The sequence below is a fragment of the Lepisosteus platostomus genome, chromosome 6, assembly GCF_059453375.1.
Source record: "Lepisosteus platostomus isolate fLepPlt1 chromosome 6, fLepPlt1.hap1, whole genome shotgun sequence".
Taxonomy (NCBI): Eukaryota; Metazoa; Chordata; class Actinopteri; order Semionotiformes; family Lepisosteidae; genus Lepisosteus; species Lepisosteus platostomus.
This window is the reverse complement of record NC_142616.1, coordinates 35,319,985-35,347,151: the sequence shown is the minus strand read 5'-3', so window position 1 is coordinate 35,347,151 and position 27,167 is coordinate 35,319,985. Positions and strand designations below refer to the sequence as shown.

Genomic DNA, 27,167 nt, shown 5'->3' with positions numbered 1-27,167 from the left:
GATCTGGTTCCAGTGCAGGCAATGTGGGGAAGAAACAGGCTGAATAATACTGTTCAGGCTCACAAACAGGTTTATTGTCCTTTTTACTGTACTTACTGTGGGCTTTACTAGTAATCGCGGGGAGGCACTATAGCTAAGAGCCTGAGAGAGAAAAAAAGGCATTCAATACACTACGGGGACATGAGGCAAAAGCATGTGAAGAGGGGACCTCTCCATGTTTTATACAGGAGGAGAGGGAGAAAATGAACCTTAAGGGAAAGGGCAAAGAGGCTACTGAATCCGTCCACTCTGGGCAGTGTTGAACACTAAAATATACAGCGTACCTGAGACAATTCAACGATTAAAAAACAAGACGGAAATCAGTAATTAATACTAAAGTAAAATTGAAATAGTATGAAGGGATAAATATTCAAACCCTAAATTTAGCTAAGCTAAATTTGGATGCACAAAATCACCTTGAGGAGCTGCACAATTAATTGATTGGCCTCAGTGTGTGTTTTAATAATTGTTCTCCTGATTTCAGAATTTAAACACCTGTTTTTGTGTGGTTCCTTTGTCATGTAGTATATTTCAAGAAAAGACTCCATTAACACCAAGGGGATTTAAAAGCCATAAAAGGATAAAGTAATTGAAAATCACAGGTCATGAGAAGGGTAGAAAAATACAGAAATCTCTGAACATCGCTGTGTGCATAGTCTGCTCAATCATTAAGAAATGGAAGGTGCACCGTACAACTCAGACACTGTTCAGATCCTCCCATCCCTCCAAATTGAACAGTCTGACAATGAGGAAACAATGGTGAGGGATGACATTTTGAGGCCTTAAAAGCACTTAAGTGATATTGCAAACAAGTGGCAAAAGGGTTTGTGGTCAAATGAAAAACATTTTGGTGCAATTACAAAGTATTACATACTCTATGTCGCAAAACTAATACAATGCATCACCCAGTCTTTATCATCCCTACAAACAAACATGGTAGTGGCAGCCTCGTGCAATGGGGATGCCTCTGGTCAGCGGGACTGGAGCTTGTTATGATTGAAGGGAAAATGGATGGACCAAAGTACAGATCAATACTCGACATAACTCTGTTTCAATCTGCTGAAGACAACTGGGAGGGAATTGATCAAACGTGCAAGGCCAAAGCTACACTGGAGTGGCCTAAAAATAAGAAAGTGAATGATCTTGAGTAAGTGGCCTGACCAAAGTTCTTACTAGAATCTGAGAATCTGTGGAAAGACTTGAAATTGCTTTCCATAATGAATCCTCAAGCAACTTTACAGAATTTAAGCAAATATACCAAGAAGAATGTGCACAAAATACACTGAACCAGTGTTCCACTAGTTCCACTGAACCAGTAGTTTGAGACTTACCAATTACCAAGACTTACAGCCAATATTTCAAAATCACTTTTATTTTCTCTTTAGTTTTCATTTAATGATCATTTAGTTTGTATAATTTTGAATTTATAAGATTATATGCAAAGTGCAATACAGAGGTGTGATATTTACAGTAGCATTGCTTCTTACATCTCCAGTGTCCTAATTTTGATTTTGAACTCAGCTGTCTGGGCAGAAATTTAACATTGTCTCCGTGCTTTTGCAGATTTTTACCAAGTGATCAGTTTTCCTTCCACCTTCCAAGTCATGTTGGCTAGGTATGAATTGTTAGATTTCCCTATATTGAGGTGGGCTGGTGTCCTACTAGATGTGAGAACAGCTGTGTATTCTCAATCCCGTTTTGGGCCCTATGATCCTGGGATAAGCTCTGGCTTGTTGTGACCCTCATTGTGATAAGCAGCTTTAAAAGGATGGTTTTGCATGCAAAAACTACATATGGTGATATAAAAAGTATGGCTGAAAAAATGTAAAACAACTCTGAATATTCTACATTCAAAGCAATGTAATACTTTGGAATGCAATCAGAAAGCACCCTGAAGCACCATAACACAAATGAAAACTAATGATGATATTTCCATTGTAACATCACAATTAAAAGAACATTTACAGTACAAAGAAAAACTTTCATGTTCAATTTAACTATTACTGTATAAAAACAGAAACAATGAAACTAAAAGTGAGACCTTAAGAAAGAAGGTCAACAGGTATTGCTGCACATTTCTAAGAACAGGAAAAAGCTTCTGCAGATGGTCATTCAACTGCTGCATTTTAAAGGATTTAAGAGGTAAACAAAAAGGCACTCACAGCTGTCTTTCTCTTCAATATAGTGGTCCTGATTACAGAGTGAAGCAAACACTGAAAACACCATCAGAGCAGGAAGCTTTTAAATAACATTGTAATTTGATCATACAAATAAATTTAACATTTTATGTAACCAAACTTTATTTTTAACAGACAATACAGAATGAATCCTTAACTGGAATGTTATCGCTTCAAACCTCAGGTGAAATGTTGCTGTTCCCGCAAAGAAACTATTTCACTTGAATTGTTTTGGTAAAATTCCCAGATGTATTAATAGGTTCAAATATAAGTTAATTTGGATAAAAGCATCAACCAAATAAATTAGTAAGAAAGATTTGCATTCACCCTATCACATTCGACCAGACATCACTGAAAACTGGGGACTTGGTTTGTGCCAGAACAGCAGGAGAGACATGATGTGAAGTTGAAGCTGAAGATAAGTATGGTTCATACATAATAGATTTACATGACCTACAGTAAGTACCATGTTAAAAGCCTTCCATAACAGCACTTGCTAATAGCAATAACCATATTTTATTTAATTGATATTTTTTCTGCATTATGCATACATACTGTACACTAAAGGTGTCATTCCTGCAACAAAGAAATTAAATATATCTGGAAAAAATATGAGTTCACATGACATGTTTAAAGGAAGGCTTCAATGACTCTGTTACCAAATTAAGCCATAAAATGTACTGTATAAGCGTAACTGTGATAAAAAATGAGTCTGCCTAGGAAAATTTTAATATTGAAATTCTAGGAGATTTCACATTGCTGAGATTAACCCCTATTCATCCCCCACTATAGTACTGTCATTTCATGTAACAGATACTTTGTTAAGAAATTTTCCTATTCATCTTTATATTTCTGTAGCCTTTATCCTTTATGAAACATATGCTGACGAATTTAGCCACCTTTTGTCCAGCAGGATATCATGTCAGTTTCCTATTTTCAGATGTTCCAATGTAATAATACCTAATTTCTTTTGAAATTTGCATTATTCATGGTGATCTAAAATATATCTGTAGAGATGGGGAAAGAACAGGTCCTTGCAGAAGCTCATGACAGATTAATTATGAGTTTCCGAGAGCTCCAGATTTCACTCCATTATTCTGGTTAAAGGCAGTCATACAACTAAGTACTTGTCGCTAATCAAAATGGAAATTTGTCTTCGGTCCACTTTCAAATTTTTCCCATAACCCAACAAAAATGCAGTTTGGAATTTTCATTTCATACTTTTACATTGATTAGATTGTGACTACTATGGTATTATCACAAAGATATACTCAACGTTGACTTAATAGGCCAACACTGACTCAAATCTACTATTATGCTTCCGTGAGAGCAATTCTGTAGCAGATATGGAATACTGTCACAAAAATAGTAAGTCCTAACTTGAGATATATTTGAAATGGGAAAAATCAAAGGATGAGTAAACTTGGCTGTTTTTTGTGAAGTAATGTATGAATGTTTGACAGTGATTTACAGTATCTTGCATTTAGTACTGTAGCTGCAGAAACATTATTGGATGTAGTTTTATGACTGAGCAGATGTGACTGCTGACCTCTTTTTCATCTTTAAACATTTTATGAAAAAAACAGTAAAACAAGCTTCATCTCAGCAGAAAATTATTATGAGTAACACTTTTTACAGAACATGTATCAGAAAAAAGTACTACAGGAGCAGTAGGATGTCAAGTTATTACTGCTAAATCAATTTATATCCTATTTCATTATGATGGCAACAAGGCAAGAATTATTGCACTCTTTTCAATGTCAGCTAGTGTGCACTTCATACAATTAAAAAAGTCTAGAACAGGTAACCAAACATAAAACTAAATTGTAGCTGACAGAATAAAGTAATTAGTCACATTTCTTCCCCCAGGTAACTGTTCAAGTACAATAAAAGCCAGTATATATTGTAGAAGATAATGATCAGAGTAGTGTTTTTTAAAGAACCCCAAATAATCCAATTTATCTCACAATTAGATTTCTTAGCTCATTATATGACAATATTGATTATATTTTTTTATTTTCTGAGAAATGGTTGAAGAGTAAGAGTCAAGTCATAATGATCGAGATCCCCATCATTATTTGAAATAAAAGGTTGACCTGCATTGACTACAGGAGAAGGTTTTAGTACAGGCATTTGTTCCTGATGGCAAGACCTTTCACTGCACCGAAAGTATGACTTATCTGTTCATCTAAAACAGTGCATTCTTAGAATAAGTAAACTGGGAAAGAGCCACAGTAACTCAAATATTTTGCACAGAAATGATACAGTCACAAGGTAAACTTTCCCTAATCGTAAAGTCTGATAATATACAAAGAAAAAAAAAGCAAAATGCCTACTTGGATGATTCTAAAACATTATAACCCTTTTTCAATTCTATCAGTGGCTACAAAAGTTTACTTTAAAGTTTTTTTCTTTAAGATTTCTACCTCAGGCTTCTCTCCAAATTTACATGACTTAAATAGAAATCTGACAAAATGGCATTATAATATTATGACAGGATATCTAAATGTATCACATTTGCTTTCATTTGCTGCAGTGCAATTGTCGATTAAGAAGTATTTCTACGAGTTACATTTGCTAAAGCACTAGATGTACAATATTCCATTATGTATTCGATAAATACAAGACTTAATTATGATATCCTGCACTCATTAAAAATAGCATTTTTTATTCAAAATTCTTAAATTGTATTTGCCAAAGGTCTTTTCAGACAATGCACACAATTTTTACAAGGGTTATGATCGACAGAAACTAATACTCTAGAAACCTATATTTTTACTGGTGAAAGTCATATTCTACTCAAAACAACCTACATGGGTTAAGTCACCTGTTGCACTGATGAATCACATGTTCAGACTCATCTTGCAGATTACCATGCTTCTCACAAGGTTATGGCATGCTTTCAACTGGGATTTGTACTTCATCAAGTCTTCTTCTCTTAGAAGTCTTCTTTTATGGACATCTTTCTTTTCCATTTTCTGTAATTGTTCTGTTATGTACCCTCTCTTTTTACTCACACAGTTTATTATTGCTACTTTCATCAGTCTTCAATGTTACTTTTAAAGGTATGTTACCCTACCACAGTATCTACTTGCACTAACAGAAACCATACAATAAGTGTGTAAGAAGCCTCACCTTGAACAGTACCCCCTTTGCTTCTAAGCCATTTCAAAATCCTTCTGAATCCTCTGTTGCTTCATGCATATGTTAGACTTCCCATTTGCCAGTACTGAAATTGAGATTCACCCTGCACAATCTTAACATGTATCAAAAAAGACCCCTTAAACTTCAAATCATTCTGTCATGATCAGGAAGGCTCATAAGAATGGTTCCAGATAAGGATAAGAGGAAGCAAATATCAGACAACTGTTTTCCTTGATACAAACCTATGCATTCATAGTTGTATTATATTACACTGGATTTGTGGATTATACAAAGCACTGTTGTGTATCAGAAAGCAATGCGATTCCATTAAAGTTCAATAGTGTGATGCTCAACTGATGGAGTCGAAGAGCAGGAGGTATGTCATGTCATTTAAAGGAACAAATCCTCTTGCCACAGCACAAAGCAGAGAGGTTTGATTGACATGCTTTTTCAGTTACAAACAGGAGGCACGCCTACTATAATTCAGTAATTTTCCTGCAGCTATGTGTAGGTTAATAGTAGTTAAAAGTAGAAAAGGTGTACAGTCTAGAATGAACATTTTCTGAAGAATGTACAGCTGATTTGTTTTTGTTTTTCTTTTCAAATCAGTTATTTGCTAAACAGCTTAATATTGTGTGGGGAAGTAAGTGAAGTTTATTCTTAATATTGTGATTTAGGAACCTAATTTACAAACTTACTATACATGGCTTGCCTTCATCAAGGATTTACTCACTGAAGAATAAAATCAGGAGAATCTAACATTAATTTATATAGCTGAAACTAATTTGATTCTAAAACTTTGAAGTTTTAAAAAATCTAATTTAAAATTAGGCCATCTTAACAATTCTAATGTTTTATTGCTTTCTATCCTCATGAAAGAAAACAATTAGTGCAATAATTTTATAGTATAATGAATAAATAGTCTAATAAACAATTTTAGCTCCCTCTAATCAATTTGTAATAATTAAGTTTTCAATTAAATTCACATAAATATAATTACTTTATATTTGTGAATTTTCACTTTTTAAATGGAATATAATGCACTTTTAATTGTCTGCAGCTTTTATTACAACTAACTGATTACATATTCATTCATTTAAATTACCCACAGTTTCTATTTACAGTACATTACTTGCAATATGTTGTATACATCAAGCATGGCTTTCAACAATTTAAATTGTATATCCAGCCTCAACCCACCAATACACACACATCCATTGATAAACAAAACATTGTGAACAAAATAATACTAAAAAACATTTGCAAAATATATTATATTGCTTTTGTTGCTTTTTTATCATTTATTTCTATATACTCTACATATACAGTATATTATCAGAATGTTTTTTTTAATAAAATCGCTATTTTACTACAGTATGTCCTCTTGCAGTTTTTTCTATGATGTACAGTACTTTATTCGAAGACTATATATTTCAGGACAGAAATATTCCTTCTAGAGCCACATTCTCTTCTCTTTTTTGTCTCATACAAAAAAGTAAAATAAAATAAAATAAAACACGACATGCTTTAGGAGTACTTTGTTGCTATGTTCTTCTTTTGCTGTCTTTCTAGTTTTGTGATACACTGTAATATCATTTCCATCTTTTCTGTACTCCACTGTGAATTATTAAACACCAGCTGGTTTCAGTTTTTCCTCAGTCTTACTGTATGCTGAGACACACAGTAAATATAGTATTTCTTGGTGGATTTGTTTGTGTTCCACATGCTGTGTTCAAGTGTTAGGCAAGCAGTACTATTAGTGAATACTGAAGCTGTACATAACAACTAGTAAGGGTGCTTGCCATTTGCAGAGCCCACAACTGACATTTAGTGAATGAAGCCTTTAGTCAAGTGACTGGATGAAGCTTTTTTGAAGCTCAATTAATTGAATGGCAGCAATAAAATACTTTTTCTTGTGCTAGTGAAATCAACCCTCAGGTATACTTTAGTCTAATGTGAGAACTAACGATGATTTAAGTAAATTAAATCAATTTCTATTAGTGACTAATGCAGCCATCAAAACACAATTGTAAGTGCCTGTGGGTTGCATTAAGAGTGGTTTACACATTTGTTACCTCGAGCTATTAAAAAATAGTCTGTCTCACGCAAAGTTTTATTGTAGGTCAATCCATTTGTAGAGTAAAAGGGCAGTGACCTCTGAATGAAGTCAAAGCAAGGTGTTAAACATGAAAAACATAAATAAAATAAATTGCTGATAGGAGACAGATATGTAAAGAAAATCTGTGATGAATATAGAATTTGATGTAGATGTACATCATGAAAATATATGTCTTCTGCACTTAATTGGTTGATAATGTATTGTTTTACAAAGCATTGAGTACAATATTCGTTCTGGAAAAAATAAAAGGGATGACATCTTATTTATGAGACATTGCTTCAGAAACTGTTGGACCATTTGCACAAAATGGATAGCATGTATTATAATAGTGAAAGTATCTCAATTATCCTTCATGTTAATGCTATGACCCAAGATTGTTTGAAATAATTAGTACAATAATTAATTAATAAATATATAATTAATACAATTTGTAGTTTATACTTGTCCACAATAGCTTCTCTCATGGTAACATTAACCTTAGCTACTGTACATAGGATATCCAGCACATGTGTTACTTTGATGTCTTGAAGAACGTGTTTCCTGTATAAGGTTTGGGGGTGTTCACTTTTTCCAGGACAGTGGAGGAATTACAGTATGTTATTCTTGAAATCTGCTGTTACAGTATTCTGCCACTTACTGTATAACCATGAAGCAAATTCAGAATGAATATTTTGAAGAACCTTCATGTTTTCTAACATCAGACTGGGTTGTTATAAATTATTAACAGGCATATCTAAAGGCTACAGTAACTGGGTGAACTAAAAATGCAGTATAGCAGCAAGAGAGGATTCAAGCCACATATAACCAGAAAATAACCCAAATAGTAATGTATAATTTTGGTATTTGCTTAAGGATAAAATGTCAGTAAGTTAGTAAATCTTTTACTGTATTAGTCTCATAACAGTTTTGATGAAAAAACAATTGTTTGAATTCACATGACCTGCTAAATCAGTTTATATTTATACAGTATATACTGTTTTTTGCTATTCTCATCCAACTATCCATTTCAATGTCTTAAGAGGTCTTTTCCTTGGTAAAGTCTTATGGTGACATGACATTATGGTTGTGGTTGTATTCTGACCCATTTTTTCATCTCTGCCTCTTCTGTGATTCCCAGCAATAATCTAGAACTCTTACTCTCCAATACAGTATATTGTTAGAAAAATGTTAGTATTTTTACTCAGAAATGAAATGTTATTTGAGAGTTAAGACTCATACCATTGGTCAACAATGTATTCTGAAGCAGACACATTGACAACGTACAGTTGTTTTTATATTAGATGCAAAATAAATACTCAAAGATCTTTCTAGATTTTGTTAGGGCCCATTACTCTCTGCCAGCATTCTGAAACCAAAATTTGTCTGCCAATGCTATAGATCATTTCCAAGATAGGCATGAAAGGACTATAACTGTGATATAAAAAATACTCCTTTCAGACATAATCATCTATAATTAAACTTTTATTAAATAAAAAATAGTCCAGAAGGGTGTTCCTTGTATTGTACAGAACATATATTTGCCCATTTCACTGATCAAAGTTAGCTATTTCACATTGTGCCCTAATAAGTGCAAACAGCTCTCAATGGTTCCCAAATACCTTTATAATGTATACTGTATGCAAATAGTAATTAGATGTCTGTTGAGACACTGCTTCTTTTCATAGTCGTGAAACAGGGAGCATTAATGAGCTAAAGAAGTAATTAATATTCATCCCCCATACTTTATAATGACTGTTTACTCTTAAAAACACCACAATCTTGAAACTTGTCCCTTGAAATAAAATGTCAATGCTATTAAATTACACATACCATGCAATTTAGATTAGAATCTAATTAGAATTAGAATACGAATCCTGCTACGTTTCTGAAATTCCATAGAACAGTATTTAATATTAAAGCATACCATAGTAGCCTTTCAAAATCATTTTCATTCACTGCAACAGCCTGTTAAGCAGTGAGTTTGCATCTTAATTGTTAGTTTATTTTGCAAAATAAATTAGTATATAGTTGTACATCAGACCTGAACTAATTGTTCATGAATTAATCAAAGAAGTAAAACAAAAATGATTGACAACTACAGTATTTTGCTGCATTCCAGGAGTGTTCATTTTTTTCTGTTAAAATTAATTATTTGGAATTTGTTTGAAATGTATAGATTATACATTGGTCAGCCTTATATGATTTTTATTACCATTTTGTCTTACACCTTAATCTCACTGAAGAGATAATGGATGCCCTATTCCAGAATCAAACAAAAAGAGGACAATCCCTTACTTTGTTTAATGGTCATGGTTAATTGAAATGAGAAAAAAAGATGGAACCATGGAAACTGCTACTTTTCTTAGTAAATTATGGAAAAGAAAATTAGTTTTAAAGGATTTAGGGAAGCTAAGCTTTAAATTTTAACCAGACTAATTAATTTACTGATTCATCATTGTACATCCAGATATCACAGGAACAGCAAAAATGATTTCTTATATTTAAAAAAGTTGGTTTTAAAATATTTAATAGTTTCATATTCCATTAGTGTTATCAGAGCATCAAATCAATTAACAGAGAGCTACAAAAAATATCACAATTGTTTTAGAATTATTGCCCTGTTCTCTCTATAGAACATAACAGCTACCAAGATAAGCCACAGAGGAGAAACAATTCACATTATAATTAACGTCCCTAATTTGGTTAAAAAAGAAAAGACAACTTTGAAAGTATTTCTACAATGTTGATCAAAAATAAGTACTTGGAAATCATAGACCAGATAGACTGAGCCTACCTATAACAGTTTGTAAAGATGTTAAATATTTACAGAATAAACATTTCCCCAGTCTATAAGTCTGCACTAATTACCAAATAACAATATCCATACCACTTAGAACACATTCAATCAATGCACAACTGGAAGAGAAACAAATGCTGTTGATTCAAAATCAATTTTGTACCAAAGAAAATTGTACAAAATGTGGAGCCTAAAAGCATCTCAAATTTGTATCACCTACTGCCGAAATTATTAAATTAACATTACAGCTTCAAAAGCAAAACAAAGACTGTTCACGGAAAAGAACAAAAAAAAACTGTGGACAAACCAAAAACATGTGAAATGAAAGTTTTACAAGGGGGAAATTATACAGTACTGTAACTTTTAATAAACATTTATTTTTAATGTTTTAATTTTTAAGTTATATTGAATGATAGTGCCTTATCATGTCCTTGTCAGACTAGCACTGAGAATTTATTTATTTACAGTATATCCACTAGTTTTTAAATGAAAGAAAATTGATGCACTATGTATCTCTTTGACAGTGGTAGATAAAACTTTAAAAGACAGAAAGAATGATTCCATGCTGAACCTACTGTACATGGACATGGAGAATGCATATGGAACTTTTATTGAATCTGTCCTAACATTCATTGGAGCAGTCTAGTTTGGTAACCCAGAATAAACACAATAAAAACAGTTTGATGGTGAAAGCAGATGGAAAAGTCATCACTGTGTAACAAGCTACAGCTGGGAGACATCTATACCAAAGCAGAGTGTGGAAGACCAATATAATCATTGACTGTGATGATGATCTCTTACACAGGGAATATGAGCTCCTCCTATCAAGGAGTCGATTTAGACTGCCTGCCTTGATTAAAGTGCAATAGAACTATGTTATCCTTTATTCCCATGACTATAAACCTGCTTAATTTGGACAACATGCATGGATCTCAAGTCTCTCACATACTGATCATCTGATTTCTCTTTTTTTCAAATTGTAAATTGTAAAAATTAAAAATCCTACAATCGTAAAGATTACTTAAGATGCTAATTGTTCCGTGCATGTTTCTTTTTTTTAAATGGCTCATGTTGTTTAAATGTATTATACTTTGTGTTAAAGTATGTCTTGTACCTGACGGCAATGTAAATTTCCCACCTGAGACAATAAAGGAAATAAGTAAGAATTAAAGCTATATACAGAAAGCAGAAAAGCTAACCACCAGCTTATCTCTGTGTTGCTCTGTTAATGGCATGGAAATGCAAAATCAATCATATTATAATATGGCCTGCAGAATTATTGAAAATAATCACAGGACTAGTGTGGCACATCTTACATTAAAAAATCAAAAGCATTGGTAAGGATAAACTGTTAAAATTTGAAGCTGTAATAGTTAGCAAAAACAGGCGTATGCTTGGCAGATGCCCAGAGACTCTTCAAAATGCAAATTTTTCAACCTATGGGAAATCATGAATTAATTGGTAATAGTTCTCTTTTAAAGATTAATTACTTTAAGCATTGTATTCAATACATTTATGAATCCTTAATCACCCCCAAAGCCTTTGTAACAGATGCATTAAGAGCTATAAACTCTTTTGGGGGAGTAGGTACAGTAAATAAGGGCAATAAAGAGTTTACTCTATTAAAATTGTATTAGGCCTGTGAAACTTTTCAGTTTAGCATGAGCTCTTTATAGCAGTCCAGTACTACATTTGTAGTTCAGAAATCTACTGTATTCAAGCAAAAAAGAAAATAAACTATGACAAAACAGATACAATTACTATACAAATACTATGTTTAGCTATAGAAATTAGACTTTCAACAGTAACTAAGAAGTTTTTTGTAGGAACAAACTACAGTATGATTTAATCTGTTTTTAACTGTCTGATGTAGCAAAAGAAACATGCCAAAGAGTGACAAGTACACAATAAGCATTTATTAATCTACTTATTTGTTTTTGTTGCATTTATATACTGTATATATACTTATATAATACATTGCACCTTCTGAACTTATTTTGCATGTTATTCTCAATTTTGTGATGCAAGATGGAGAGTGAAGGTAGAAACTCCATTATGAGATCAACTTGACCAATATTGGTCAGGTCCAGTTCTTGAAAGGCAGTCTGTTCAATCTTTGCTCCAAGATGGAAATAATTTACAGTACCTTCATTATATATACAGTATATTGTATATAATTATACATAAAAATACTGTTAACTTTGTTGAGAGATGGTTACCAATGAATTACATCTTTAAACAAAACCACAGATATCTAAGTGGCATGTGTCCTCTAGTACGTTAAGAAGAATAGAGCAAATGAAAATGTATTGGATTTATAAGACTTTACAAAGGTTCTGCTACTGGAAAGAAAGCTTATATTTCATATTTAAATTGGAATTAAAACTGTAGCTTGTAACCAATTAAGCTTATTATAGCTTTGTGGATGAATCAGTACTCAAGAAAAAAAATATTTATTTTGCCTTCTGAGTTTGAAAAAGAGGGGTCTTTTCTTGAAAAAGAATGGGTTAACCATTTCTATAAATATTTATTTTCTTATATTATAATTATAAGATTATATACATTTGAAACTCATATGGCAGTTGCTTGCCAACACATTATACATTCTACAATAATCTAAAGTATCATATAAACATATTTTACAATATGTTCTAATAGAAAAAGGTTATTTGCAAACAAATTTAAATGTTCTTGACACAATATCTCAATTAACAGATCTCTATCCAATTGAACATCGGTGATTCTAACTTACAATGGACGTTCATCGAAAGGTATGAAGGAATTAGAGCAAATCTACATAGAGTATCCCTTTGAAGTCCCAGAAACTCATAGTACACCACAGGAGACATACAGTATCTGTCACGAGTGACCCGCTTAGGAAACGGGAAGATGGACCCTATGCGGTACCCAAGGGGGCTAGACGAGAGGCGAAGTCCGAGTCGAGTTCCGAGGTTCATGGAAAAAAGTAGCAGAGTAGGTTTCCAATCCAGAATAGGGCAAGGCTGAAGTCGTTGTCGAAAAGGCAGTTCCGTGATCAAAAGGTGAAGGTCAATCGAGAAGGCTTCCAAATCCCAAGGGGCAAGACAGTAGACGAAGTTGAAGGTGAGTTCCGTGGTAGGTAACAAAGAGCGAGAAGGAAACAGAATCGAAGGCGAGGTACAGATGCAGCCATTCAAAATGCGCGGTAAAAACCCGCGGTACGGTAACCTACCCACAAGCCACCGCGGGGCACCGGAGCATACCGCAGGGCAAGTGATTGGCTGGCCAAAATGACCGACAGGGGCACTCGTGGTGCATTGGTTGGTAGTGCAAAGATTGAATCATTTAATGTCTTTACTGTGCACATTTTAATCCGCTTAGTTTTGAATATTTATATGGATTTTACCACTAAAGGGAAATTTTAGTAGCTGAGCATAAAAAGAAGAGGAGCATAACGCATCTGAAGGTCATAAACGATATTAATTTAAAACATTACTGTATGTATGTAAACTGTACTGTGTATGGCTGGTCTTGGTAGTTTAAAGAAAAAATACACACCAGTCTTCCATTTCTCCCTAAACATTTTAAGCATGAAAGTTTTATGAAACGGTACCCAAATATGCGATTGCTGTATAGAATGAATTTTAATTTAAAAAAAATATTTAACACGAACATTAAGCTGTTTACATCTTCCGCCTGAGAACAGTCACCCGTTGCTACCCAACGCAGAATGGTGATTGGCTGACACTATCTGACACCCCTCTGATTGGAGAAAAAAGACGTGCTGGTTTGCTATACCAGGAAGAGAATTTCTTTCAATTCTAAACGTGTATTTTAAAAGTTTAAGAAGTAAAAACCTTACAGCGTACACAGATTTCTAAACTGATCAGGATCGTTATCTTTGTCTTATGCATAATAATGTTCACCGCTCTGTCCAGCAAATTAATAATAAACTTTATTTTATATAGCGTTTTAAACGAATAAGTAATTAGATTGCTCATAAACCTAATCACTTGCTTTTTCTTTTTATTTAGGCTCAGATTACAACTATAGATCGAATTATTAATAACCATAATAACAACCAACCAACAAAAACAACCATATAAACATAATGGTGGTGCTGGACCTTCCAGTTTTATTTATTTATTTTTTAATCGCGTAACATAAACATATTACCGTATGCAAACTGTACTGTATACAATATGTACATGTATATTTAATGTCTTAACTGTGCCCGTTTAAGTATTGAATATTCATATCTAATTTTACCACTGAAGGGAAATCTTAACATAAACATACAGTATATGGCTGGTCTCGGTACTTTAAAGAAAAAAATACACACCGGTATTCCATTTCTCCCTAAACATTGTAAGCTTCGAAGTCTTTAACTAACGTGATACCGGAGTCAACAAGCATACTTTTAGAATTTGATTAAAAGGGAATATAATATGGAATCGCGTATCTCAAGAAATTAATAACGATATAATTATATTCATGTTGCAAAAGAACTGCAACGGACATAAAAACTCCCTTGCATGGTTTCATTACGACCAGAATCGGTCTTGAGATATTTTTAACTTGATTTACAGTATTTGAGAGGTATGTCTTAACACCGATACTACAGTGCTTAAGTACTGCTCACGTATATGTTTCTAGGTTTATATTATGCATTTCATACGGTCAAATTACTTTTGAGCAATAAGAAGCGAGAAACGGTATGCGTTTTACTTTCGTTTTGTGCTGGGACCCGTGGATTGATTAGAGATATCAAGTACATACAAGTCATTTTTTAAATGTTGTAGTTCGTCTTGAAAAAATGTTACGAGTACATCATCTATCAACAATTACACAGGTTCTGTTTCCATATTGCGGATTTTGGTTACGTAATATTATTTTCTAGATTTCACGTTGTGAATATGATGGGATGTCTGATGGGATGTTTCTAAAAATCCACCCTCTGTAAAACGTCTTCTCTAGTTGTCCTGCATATGTATTCGCTAATGAAGCTGTGTGTTCTGAGCCTAGATCTCTACATTTCTGTATGAACCAGCTTAGAGGGCTAAAGACAGCTTGTGTTTAAATTGAGTGTAAGGCAATTTATGCTTCTAAAGTCATGGTCAGCATTTATCTTTGTACTGTGTTGTAAACTTGTTCTGTGCCAAGTCACATTATTTTATAGCGTTTTTAAAGCGTTATCAAATACGGTGTTACTGTAGTTTACTGAGTCCCATGTCACATGGTCTGTGATTGAAACCTGTAAAACCGGTTTAATTCGTCACAGCCAGCACTCTTCAGGTGTGAGGGTCTTCTGCTCAGAATGAAACGCTAAAATGTTTGTGTATATTCTAATGGTAGTGGGGGCGGGGTGTGTGGGAATAAGTTTGGTTGAAACATTTTCTCTGAAAGCATTTTCTTCTTGTAACCGATCTTGTTACAGCATGTTACAGTTTACTATTATTAACCATATTAATTTTAAGTGCTTAATGTAAAATCTTGTAAAAATATATTTTCATTGTTCAAATATACATTAAGTCTGACTATCATATAATAAGTTAAATACAAAACTAAAGAAAAAATAGGGTTAAATATAATTCAAAATATTTTGCTAACAATGTTAACTGTTTATGAATAATAAAATGTATTAACTAAGGAGTAGGATGGCACAGTTGTTAGTATGTTTTTTGTTTTTTTTTAACCCAATCTCCGGGAAACCATTAGTACGATGGTGAATCGGAGATTCTCAACCCTTGCTGCGTACGACTGGAAAAGAATTCGTGATCGGATCAACGAAATGCTTCGTAGGAGGAGGCAGTCTTTTCCTCTTGTCTAACAGTCTGTCCACAAACAAAACATTCCTGTTAGACAAGAGGAATTGAAAAAAAAACAATGTTGTCAATGAAAACCGGTGTGTGTGTCTCTCCCTGCTGGATGTCCCTCTCACAAACTGCTGAATGAATAAAATAATTTTATTGAAAACGAGTTTGCGATTGTCTGGTCTTTAAATTCTGTAGATACGCGATTCCATATTATATTCCCTTTTAATCAAATTCTAAAAGTATGCTTGTTGACTCCGGTATCGCGTTAGTTAAAGACTTCGATGCTTAAAATGTTTAGGGAGAAATGGAATACTGGTGTGTATGTTTTCTTTAAAGTACCGAGACCAGCCATATACTGTATGTTTAAGTTCCAAAATTAATATCGTTTATGGGCTTCACACGCGTTGCAGTATGCTCAGGCACTAAGTAAAAGGAGATGCTTCGTATTGCTTGACTAATTTTAAAAACTAAGTTATAAATATAAAAATTGCAGGCGCTGCTCTGGTGCGTCGGCTCCTACACAGTGCCTGTCTGCCGTAAGCGTTACAATATACATACAGTACCCAACACTGCTTGTACCCATCTGTCATGTAAATAAAACACCTTGAATTGAATTGAATTGAGGGGAGAAGGGGGGGATACTAAAGCCAATACTGGCTCAATGGGCTTTGACGTGCTAATGCGTTAACGGTCCGGGTGTGGCAGGCTTCCAATGTCAACTCGACTCGATTAGAAGACAATGAACGTATTTTAGCCCTAAATGAATTAATAGCAAACATGGTTTACATAAAATACATTTTTCCAAGAAAGTTTATAATAATACGATCTATAGTTGAAATCTGAGCCTACTTTAAAAATAAAGGAAAAGCATTTTCAGAGAGCAATCACGCTGTGTTTATGAAGAAAAAGTGATTAGGTTTATGAGCAATCTAATTACCTATTCGCTTAAAATGCTATATAAAATAAAGTTTATTTAGAGATGAATGATCAGTGTCGCAGTTTAAATAATGTGAGTCAGGAAACTAACACAGCGCCACCGGATTTAATAACGCAATAAAAACGCTATAAAATAATGTGACACAGTACAGCACAGTACAACAATACTGACCATGACTTTAGAAGCATAAATTACCTTACACTCAATTTAAACACAAGCTGTCTTTCTGTATGAACCTCTAAGCTGGTTCATACAGAAAATGTAGAAATGCATTAGCCTGATCATGATTAAAAAACACATAATTAAACACGCGTTTGCGATTTAAATCAGAACACGATTTAAATCAATATAAATGTTTATATTGTAACGCATACTGTCCCGCCTCCATTTCTCTATAAAAATTTACTGTTGCACACACACACACAATAGAAGCAGGAACCACTGTCAGAAGGGAAGATATATTCAAAATATCGCAAATATCGATCATGTTGCGATATTTTGAAATATAAAAGTCAATTGATTGTCCATAATATCGCTTACCTATTTTTTCGAAGAAATGTTTGTTAAAATAAAAGTCCAGCACCAGCTGGATTCGAACACACAACCTACCAGTTGGAAGTCACGCACCTAGACCAGTAGGCTACAAGACAGCTCGCATGTTCAGGTAGGCGAAACAGCCTTACACAGTCCTGCCGCAGTACACGGATATAATCATACCGTTATTAAATTCTTTAGATACGCGATTCCATATTATATTCCCTTTTAATCAAATTCTAAAAGTATGCTTGTTGACTCCGGTATCACGTTAGTTAAAGACTTCGAAGCTTACAATGTTTAGGGAGAAATGGAATACCGGTGTGTATTTTTCCTTGTGATATTTTAAGCTCTAGTTGAATGATAGGTGTCGCATTTTAAATCATTTTCGTAGCTAGAAATTATGAAACGCCCTGTTAAAAGCAAGGAAGTTTTTATGCCCCGTTGAAGTAAAACAAAATGCCTGACAAAGTATGGCTTGGACAGATTCCAAGTGCTTGTACAAATGTGCTAAAGAAATTATACTTTGAGTATACAGCTTGTCCAAAGTCATCCATTATTAATACTATTAGTAATATCTTCAGTAAAGGCTTTGATGCATAAATATTTCTGATAAAGGTAGGTTGTGTACTTCTGTCCAACTGAGCAATCTTGCTTTCATAATATATACCAACATTTTAATGACTGATGATTAACATGCTGTAATACACAGTTCAAAATTAAAGGCTCAAATGCTGTACATGAGAGGTTAAGCTCCCCCTGGCGGTTTTACAAGGCGACGCCGGATAGTTAGTCACGTGACACACGTGAAATGCGTGATACCGCGTGATACTGTGACACGCCCACCGGGGTATGCCGCGAAATACCTCACCCATTTTGAATGGCTGCATCTGTAGGCGCACAAAAGAACAACCAATACCGGGCGAAGAGGGTTCAGAAGGGTTTATGAAGTGTTGTGGTTGGCCGATTTGCAGGGGTGGTGTCGTTTGGTAGAAATGCCCAGGGTTGGATTGTAATTATTGCGGGTTCATTTCCGTGTGAGAATGTGTTGAGTAGACGACGTGACAGTATCATCCCTGCCAAAGGAGGGTTTAAAAAATGCTAACTACAACAGTGTAGATAAATGTAATCCTCATGTTATATGAACTTAAATTACTTATTACATATACTGTATAACTTGCTCTGTGCAGTGCTATTAAGATTGTTTTAAGAATTGTTAAATTTTTTAAACAGATTTGAAGAATCTGTTATTTGATTTTATTGTTCATATTTCATCAGGGATATAAATAAATGCAGTATATTGGGATGATTTAAAAACACTGACTGTTTTAAGCTGACTTTTTAAAGTCATGAAAATGTGATAAAATACTATAGGAACTGTCTCTTTGCATTTCAGGCTGCTGTATGACATGCTATAAGCCTCATGGGCAAATATATTTTTTTGCTTGATCTAATCATGAGAGTATTGAATGCTCCAAAAAGAAACATTTCAGACTAAGTGAATTGAGTAAAAAGCATTGATCACATAAAAGATAAGGCGATATGTAAATATCAATATGCATTGAAAGGGAAGCCAATAAAGTAAATTTTCCGTTACAATCCATTAAATAATATATTGGAACACTGATACCTTGGCAATGGGACAGCATATGCATAGATATATAGTATGACATACAAATAAAACTGATTTCTGCCCTCATAACTATGTTTCAATTTTTATCTATACAGATCAGCTCAGCTGGACCACAAATATATTGCAGCACTCAGATTTGAAATTTAAAGTTGTAACATCCTCTTAATCTTTCAGACAAAATCAACTAATGTACAGTAATTTAAAACATCACTTTGTTTTTTAAAAGCATAAAGTATGGTAAGGCTTTACCTAAGGTAAGGCTTTTTAAGAAAGTTAAAAAATACCATGGCTATTTACAGGACTATGTAGGTCTGAAAATTGAATATTAAACTGTAAGAAATTAAGAAATCCGTAGACGATGTAGGGTGGTGGATGTAGTTGAGAAGATGCGAGAGGCGAGGTTACGGTGGTATGGACATATCATGAGGAGGGACGTTGAGGAAGTAACAAAGAGGGTAATGGAAATTGAGGTGGAAGGTAACAGGGGAAGAGGCAGGCCTAGAAAGAGATGGATAGATTGTGTGAGAAAAGATATGGAGGTATGTGAAGTGAGTGAGGAAGATGTGCTCGACAGAGACAAGTGGAGAAGAGCAACCAAAGCAGCTGACCCCAGGACAGTCTGGGACTAAGGCTGTGAAAAAGAAGGAGAAGAAGATACTGGAAGCAAAAAGATGAGAATCTAACTCTCAAACTAGAAAGATTTCAGAATAGACTAAATCTGTCCCAATTACAGATGAATCTGTGACCAGTCATTTTCTGACTCAAAAAGAATCTGAATCTGAAACAGTTATAATGACAATTAAAAAAGTGAAAATACAACAAAGACATGCGACAGATTACATTGTTTATAATACATGGCAGATTGTGAGTGAAAATTATATGATTGTTAAATATGCTATCATATTACATGACCTATTAGTTGCCAAAAATGAATAGATGTTCCTTTGTGAATTAACTCCATTTAATTTCTAGAATAAGTAGTTATTTCACTTTTAAGCACTAGAGAAATACAATATGCTACAAGAATAAATAAGAACTGTACCTGTACCTGAATGAATAATTTGTTTACACTCACCAGGAGGTCTATTTTTTTAGTTTATCTGGAATAAACATTCCTAATGTTTTTATTATTAATGTACTTAAGTGGTACCCAATCAAGCCTGCAATAACTACTCCTGAAGTGGCAATTACTGTACCAATTTGTTGTTATGTTTGTTAGAAAAGAAACTTTCAGAGAGGGTGCCCAACTGATTAGTAGATCATGGCAACTGAAAAACAAACCCTGTGTGAGGCACTGGAACAATTTTACAAGTATACTCTACATGCTCCACATTCATTAGTGACTCAGAAAACATGCTCTAGAAGTTACTTAATTCTGATACTTACTGCAATGGCTTATCTTTTAGAATGTGGATATTGCATGAGTGTTTCTCTCCTACTACTTTTGGGTTCCAATGTTTGAAATTTCAGCAACAGAAACAAACCATAACCAGATAAACTAATTTTAATTTGAAACTAAAAAGAAAAAAAAAAGAAGAGGTTGTAAGTGAGCTACCAGTGTGTAAAACAAAACCCACACCACACACTTGCATAACCTGCCTGGGCTACCCATGGCAGCCATTATCCACTGCAGGCTGGTAGCTGATCATGTTGAGAAGATAAATTAGTTCACCACTAGAAAATAAATTTAGGTAGGCCAGATTGTATATATTCAGAGTGAAATGACACCTACCGTTTTCTGTGATTCATTATTATTTAACCAACGTTATGGCTCAGGTCTTTGTTTTTCTACAACGCATTTTACCTCTGTATCAACACATGTACAGTAAGACACGTTGTTGTAAGTTTGTACTGTGTGCAAACAGCCTTGCCAGTTCTAATCACGTTATGGTGATGACAGGGTTTAGGAAAAGAGAAGGAAATCACAGTAGGAATGTAGCTGAAAGGAACATCACAAGTCAATAGACATTCAGGGACCCTACACCAACTCTAGTGGTGTTACTAACTGATACTAACTGATAGGAAGTACCCATGCTGAATTGGGCTCTAGTTTACCATATGTGACGACCCCACAGCAGTGTTGTCATATTCAAAGGGACCACCTCAGGGACTGCAGCAACAACTACAGCTGCTGACACAACAGGGCATCACAGAAGACAATAAATCTGTAATGCCATCTTTAACATGATAATGCTTGTCTCCACATGGTAAAGGGTCAGTCAGGACTTTATCAATTTTGGATTAGCATCTGGGATCAGGAATTGGCCTACTATATCACTTTAGAAATATTCTTCATTACACTTCACTCACTTCAGTATCAGTTTGTTAGAACTATATTGAATGTTCAAATTAATTACTTAAAATGTCTTTAACCTGGCAGTTGGATTAAAGATTGAACAGAAGAACATTTGTAGCCTGTATCTCTGTCAGTCCACACCACCACATTTGCATGTTTGAATTTGAATGGAGTGTGCACAAGATATTAATCAATTGTTGAAGGTTGGTCTGATTAATTTTTGAACTGCATTACACATATCACGTGATTCTTTGGAACTTTCTGATTAAATGATTTTTTAGCAAAACCTCATAGAATATGTATACATTTATCTCATATTAAAATGATCTTTTATCTGTGTTATCTAAAGTGTTTCAATATACTTTTTAGTATCTTAATGTTGCACTTTATTCACCTCTATTTCAAGACCCAGTGTATCAAAGCAAAAAGTCAATCTTACTGCTTATTAAAAATTTGGACTTTAGAATATGTGATGGGGAATTTCAACTGGGCAGAATACTCTAGTTAATAACTAAAAGCTGTGATCAAGCAATGTATTTGAGCTCAGAGACTGGCGAGTGGATTGGAGTTCTAATTGAAAACAGGCATTGGTCTTTTATTATTTTAATTTCCAAACATCCCACATTTTAAAACACAAATTGCATTGTATAAATTATATCCTTTAAGGTTTCACAATTATGAATTTAAAATAATAAAACTGCATTTAATAACACACATTACACAATAATGTAGTTCAGAATTAATAGTTAATGGCTGCACAAAATTAAAAGAATTAAAGTACTGTATTTAACAATAAAAAACTAACTTACTGTAGATATTCAGATTGGACCTTATTGATTCTGGTTTCATGAATGCCTGTTTACTTTGAACATACTGTAGACTGTTTATTTGGTGTCCCTGCCAAATGTGTTTCATATTTAACACTGCTGTTCTTTGCATTATCTAAACCACTGATGCACTTATAAATTATGAAATAGCTTCTCAAATACAACTCTTTGAGACTGCAGTGAATTCTTGGCAGCTGAATACTAGGAAAGCATGCTTACTTGAATTCACAAGGTGTTATTGAAAATAGTCCACCCATGATCTGTAGCAGTGGTACTCAATGCTGTTCCTGGAGTGTTCCTGTATCTGGTTTTGTTTTAACAGGGCCCTTCATCAGCAATATTATCTGGAGCTTTTAACTGATCTGCTTGTGGGTTTAGATCTGCTTTTTGCTCTTAGGTCTTGTTTTAACCCACGTTAAAGTGCAATATTTATGATAACGTCCACATCCAGAAATTTATGTAATCTCTACAGAACATGGAAATTAAGAATTTGCCCTTTTATCATTAAAAAAGTTCATAATAGGTGAATGGATGATGAACAGACACAGGTGGAAATACCACTGTCAGAATATTTTCCCAAATAGTTTTTCCTTCTGTTTCATTCCAATTAGTATGTATTTTAGCTAGTACACCGAATGAGAGCAGTCCAGAAACTCACTAATTAGAACAGAGCTCATTCTTGTTACAAATCTCATTAAGAGTTTTAAGAACTGAAAAAAAAAATTAAAAAGGCCTCACACAGAAAATTGAAATAAATTAGTTTGTGATTAGGATCTCAGTTGGAGACTTCCAGAACTAGAACTGAAAACCACTTTTTTGTAGGTTTCAAAACTGTAAGCTATTCAGGGCATGTAAAAGTTGTGAAGTTTCCGTCAGTCAATCCAATTAACAATTTCATGCTTGAATTAGCTACAAAAAATGGAGATATATTTTACAGGGTAAGATATAAGGGCAAAATCCCTTATTGTTATATTGCAGTCCTGAGGAAAACTGGCAATCTGAATTATTATAATATAGTACTGCACTATTTAGGGCTTGTATTTTGTCCCTGGAAATGTGTGGGTTCAGATCCTGGGTTGAACAATGCTAGTACCCTTGAGCAATGCATGTTACTCAGATTGCTTCCATAGCATACACATTTCTAAAAAAGTTGTGCTTCTCTGCTTAGGATAAATACCGGTATTCAGTACATATCTAGGGAGTTTTGCAAGCCGACAGTTTATGAGCTGTTTATGATACGAACAGCTTGGAGGAAGAAACTGTTTTTGAATCTATCGGTCAGTGTTCTGATACTGCGATGCCTCCTACCAGAACCCAGGGGTGAAAACAGATCGTGACCAGGGTGAATTGGGTCCTGAAGTATAGCTTGATCCCGGTTGTGGCAGCGATCGAGATATATCAGGTCGATGGAGGGTAGCTCAGTCCCAGTGATTTTCTGTGCGGACCTCACAACCCTCTGTATGGCTTTTCTGTCCTGTACTGTGGCTCCACCATACCACACCACAATACCACCGATCAGGACACTCTCAATGGTATTATGGTAAAAATTTGTGAGTGTTGTCTTGCTCATCCCTCACTTCCTTGTACATTGTAAAATGTCTTTTTTGTTTTTAACACTTATGAGAGGTTTGCATCTTGCAGTGAAAGCCCTTGTAATTCTCCTGTTGAGGTCTTCCGCACATAGTGAATTGAAATAATGTACTTTCACTCTTGCACTCTAGAGATGGTCTACAATCTTGCCTTTTTCTGTTGTCAAGTGCTGTAATATTTCTTAGATGATCTGGTCTTTGCCAATTATTTACTACTCCAGTAGCATATTTCTTTTTCAAGACATTCTATATTGATGATTTTACCATGCCCAATCTCTCTAAACGGCTTTAATTTTCTTTGGTCTCATCTTCACAATTACTTGCTTTTTCCATTACATACAACTCTCTAGACTTCATCTTGGTTTATGCCTTTTAACTCAAAATGCAGACACAAAACGTAAACCCCAAAGAATAGAACTAAAGCTATACATTCACAGATCTTTTATGTTTTCACAATTAAAGCAAATGGAACACATGAGCAATTAGAAATGCCTGTCATTTGTTTGTCCCAATACTTATGCTCATCTGAAACAGAGGTTTGATCATATATGAAATTATGTGGTGGGGTTTTATACATGACTTTCAATAGATGCTTAGGGCTTTATAAAATGGTTGAATCGTTTAAATATACTGTAACAAATTATTGTTTTAGTCAAGTTATCAGGAACTCAAGTGAAATAAAAACTAAGACCTTTGTTTGAAGGAGCAACTTCAAAAATATTTTTTCTTGCTAACTCGTACAGACGATAAATATTCAGCATATCAGACTGAAATCTCAAGTTTAAATCTCAATCCTAAATACCATTTAGTATTGAGCTACTGAAACACACTACTGGTATATTTCCACCAATTGCATTTGCAAAATAATGATTGCATGTTTATAAGTTTAATATTGATGTGAACATAATATCATAAGAAAGGTTAGAAACCATTTGTTTCATCTGGGATTTACAGTTTTAACTTGTAAGAATCTCATCAGCCAATTCTTGAAAGAAGCCCGAGTATCAATTCAATAGCATTATTATACATGGCATACAGTATATAGTTCCACGCACCCACAACTCATTTTGTAAAAAATGTACTTTTTCGTTTTAAATGCACCATCTCTATGTATGTATTGTGCATCTTGTGTGGTTTTGCTGTACCTTGTAAGTTTGAACATTGTGGAATTGATTCCATCACTTTAGTTTCTGTTGTAGTTCATTTCTGTGCTTAATGTCAAATAACTTCATTGTCAAATACTATGAATTATAAAGATATAACAAATATGGGAGCAATGATAATGACATTATGCCTTTATAATTAAAAAAATAACCTGTCAAATATTATAATTTTATTTCATTTATTTTTTTATTTCTCTTCACTTCCTTTGATTTGAGTTAACATGGTTGTTTAGTTCAGCTCCCTTCATATACCTCTCTAGGTCAAGACTTAAAACAAAAAGTTATTTCAGCCTGTCATTTAACCTGTCTGTGTTGGTCATTACTAAGCATGTGAATATACCTGGTCACTCTTGTTTGGACTGATTCAAGAGTAGTAGGAACTTGTTTGTATTAGAATATATCCAATATTCTAGATCAAGTCTTCTAATGCATTACACTGTTGTGTTCTATAATTAGCTGATTTCAGTTGTAGAAAGACAAGGAAGTATGTCCTGAGAATGCCATTACCAGTATGTAACTGGCATGCAACTGAGGATGGTCCACATGCATATTAGTAGTCCATCTTATAAATTATTCAATAATATTAATTTATATAAATTTCCAAACATTAGTGACATTAGTCATTAATGAAATGAGTGAAACTAGGAAACTAACCGAACAGTGTTATAAGAAATATTTGTATTTGAATTCCTCCTGCATTAACAGCACAAACTTAAAAAAAAAACACATTTTTAGTATAGCTCAGATTAAATGAAGAGAACGTGGGAACAGTTTTTTCTAAAGAGTTATGCATTACTGGGCAGCAGGGTGGCTGCAGAGGTTAGCGTTGCAGGCTGGCAGCACAGGGGCCCTCGGTGGAATTCCTGGGGTGTTTTCTGTGTGGAATTTGTACAGTATGTTTTCCCTTTGCTCACATATGCTTGCTCTGGAGGCTCTGTTTTTTTCCCCACAGTCCAATGACATACTGTACTGTATTAGTAGGTTAATTGGCTTCTGGAAAAACTGTCTCTGGTGTGCTTTTGTCTGTGTCTATGTGTACATTGCTATGAACTGGCTTCCCATCCAGGGTGTATTCTGCCTTGCTCCCATTGTTGTTGGGATAGGCAATTTGTATTTGTTTTTTTTTTAAATGGGTATTCCTGACTTGAACGGAATGAGATATGGGTCCAAGCCACAGTCATGGAAGGAATTTAATATTCAGCCCTAGACTCTGGTATTATAAATGTCACATAATGATTATGTCATAACATTATTAATGTCAATAAGTCTGTGAAGGTGTTTCTAATGTATTACTAAAGGTACACTTAGCCCTTTGAAACTAAGACTAAAAGCTTGTAAGGCTACGACTATGAAATTCTGAGGGCATTGTGCCAAATGTAGGATTATATCCAGTAAATAAATTCAGTAATCAAATCATGGTGGGGAAAAACAAATGCAAACAGACTTATAAAAAAATAGCTCTGCAAAAAAAAAACTTTTTTTTAAATCATCAGTTTAGTAAATCATTAAGGGTGTTTTTTATGCTGTAGAAACATTAAAGCCATAATTAGAAAAATTAAAACTCACAATTCAACTGCAAAACAATGTTTTTCTCACTTAATAATGACCTGTGCCATTTTTTCTCACCATACTCTTCCACTTGAAGAGAAACTGGAAAGCAGCACAGTAATTACAATTTATTCAAATGAACTTATTTAAAAATAAAGATCTGGGTAGGGACTGCTCACATTGGTCTGGAGTCAAACTGAATTAATAAGTATTCTAACATCTAACTGCAGCTCTCTTTATCACACCATCTCTTCAGCTTTCTCATTATTGTGCTTTACATAGTAATTCTGTTACTGTTGCTAAACAATAAGCAATGACAGAATGAGCACTGGTGCAAAATAATTACAAGCCTTGGGCACATTTTTAGGAGGCAGGCAAAGTCAAGAGCCTTTGAACATGTACACATTCAAGCAGTTTTTGGCAGTAATAGACCCATGCTGTAGGCCATTATTCTAGTAATTCCTAATGTGGTGGATATTACTGTGATTATGGGCTGTATTTTTAAGGTCTAAGCAGCACATAACAACTAAATTACCCCCTTGAACCTAATAAAACCACAGTTATAAACTCTTCTTTTGCCAAGCAAATTA

General features: G+C 34.1%; 1 protein-coding gene across 1 annotated transcript in view; it reads right to left on the bottom strand.

Moving 5' to 3' along the window:
- LOC148661626 (catenin alpha-3-like) overlaps positions 1-27,167 on the bottom strand; it is a 600,833-nt gene that overhangs the window by 102,311 nt on the left and 471,355 nt on the right. The gene's annotated exons all lie outside the window — the stretch shown is intronic.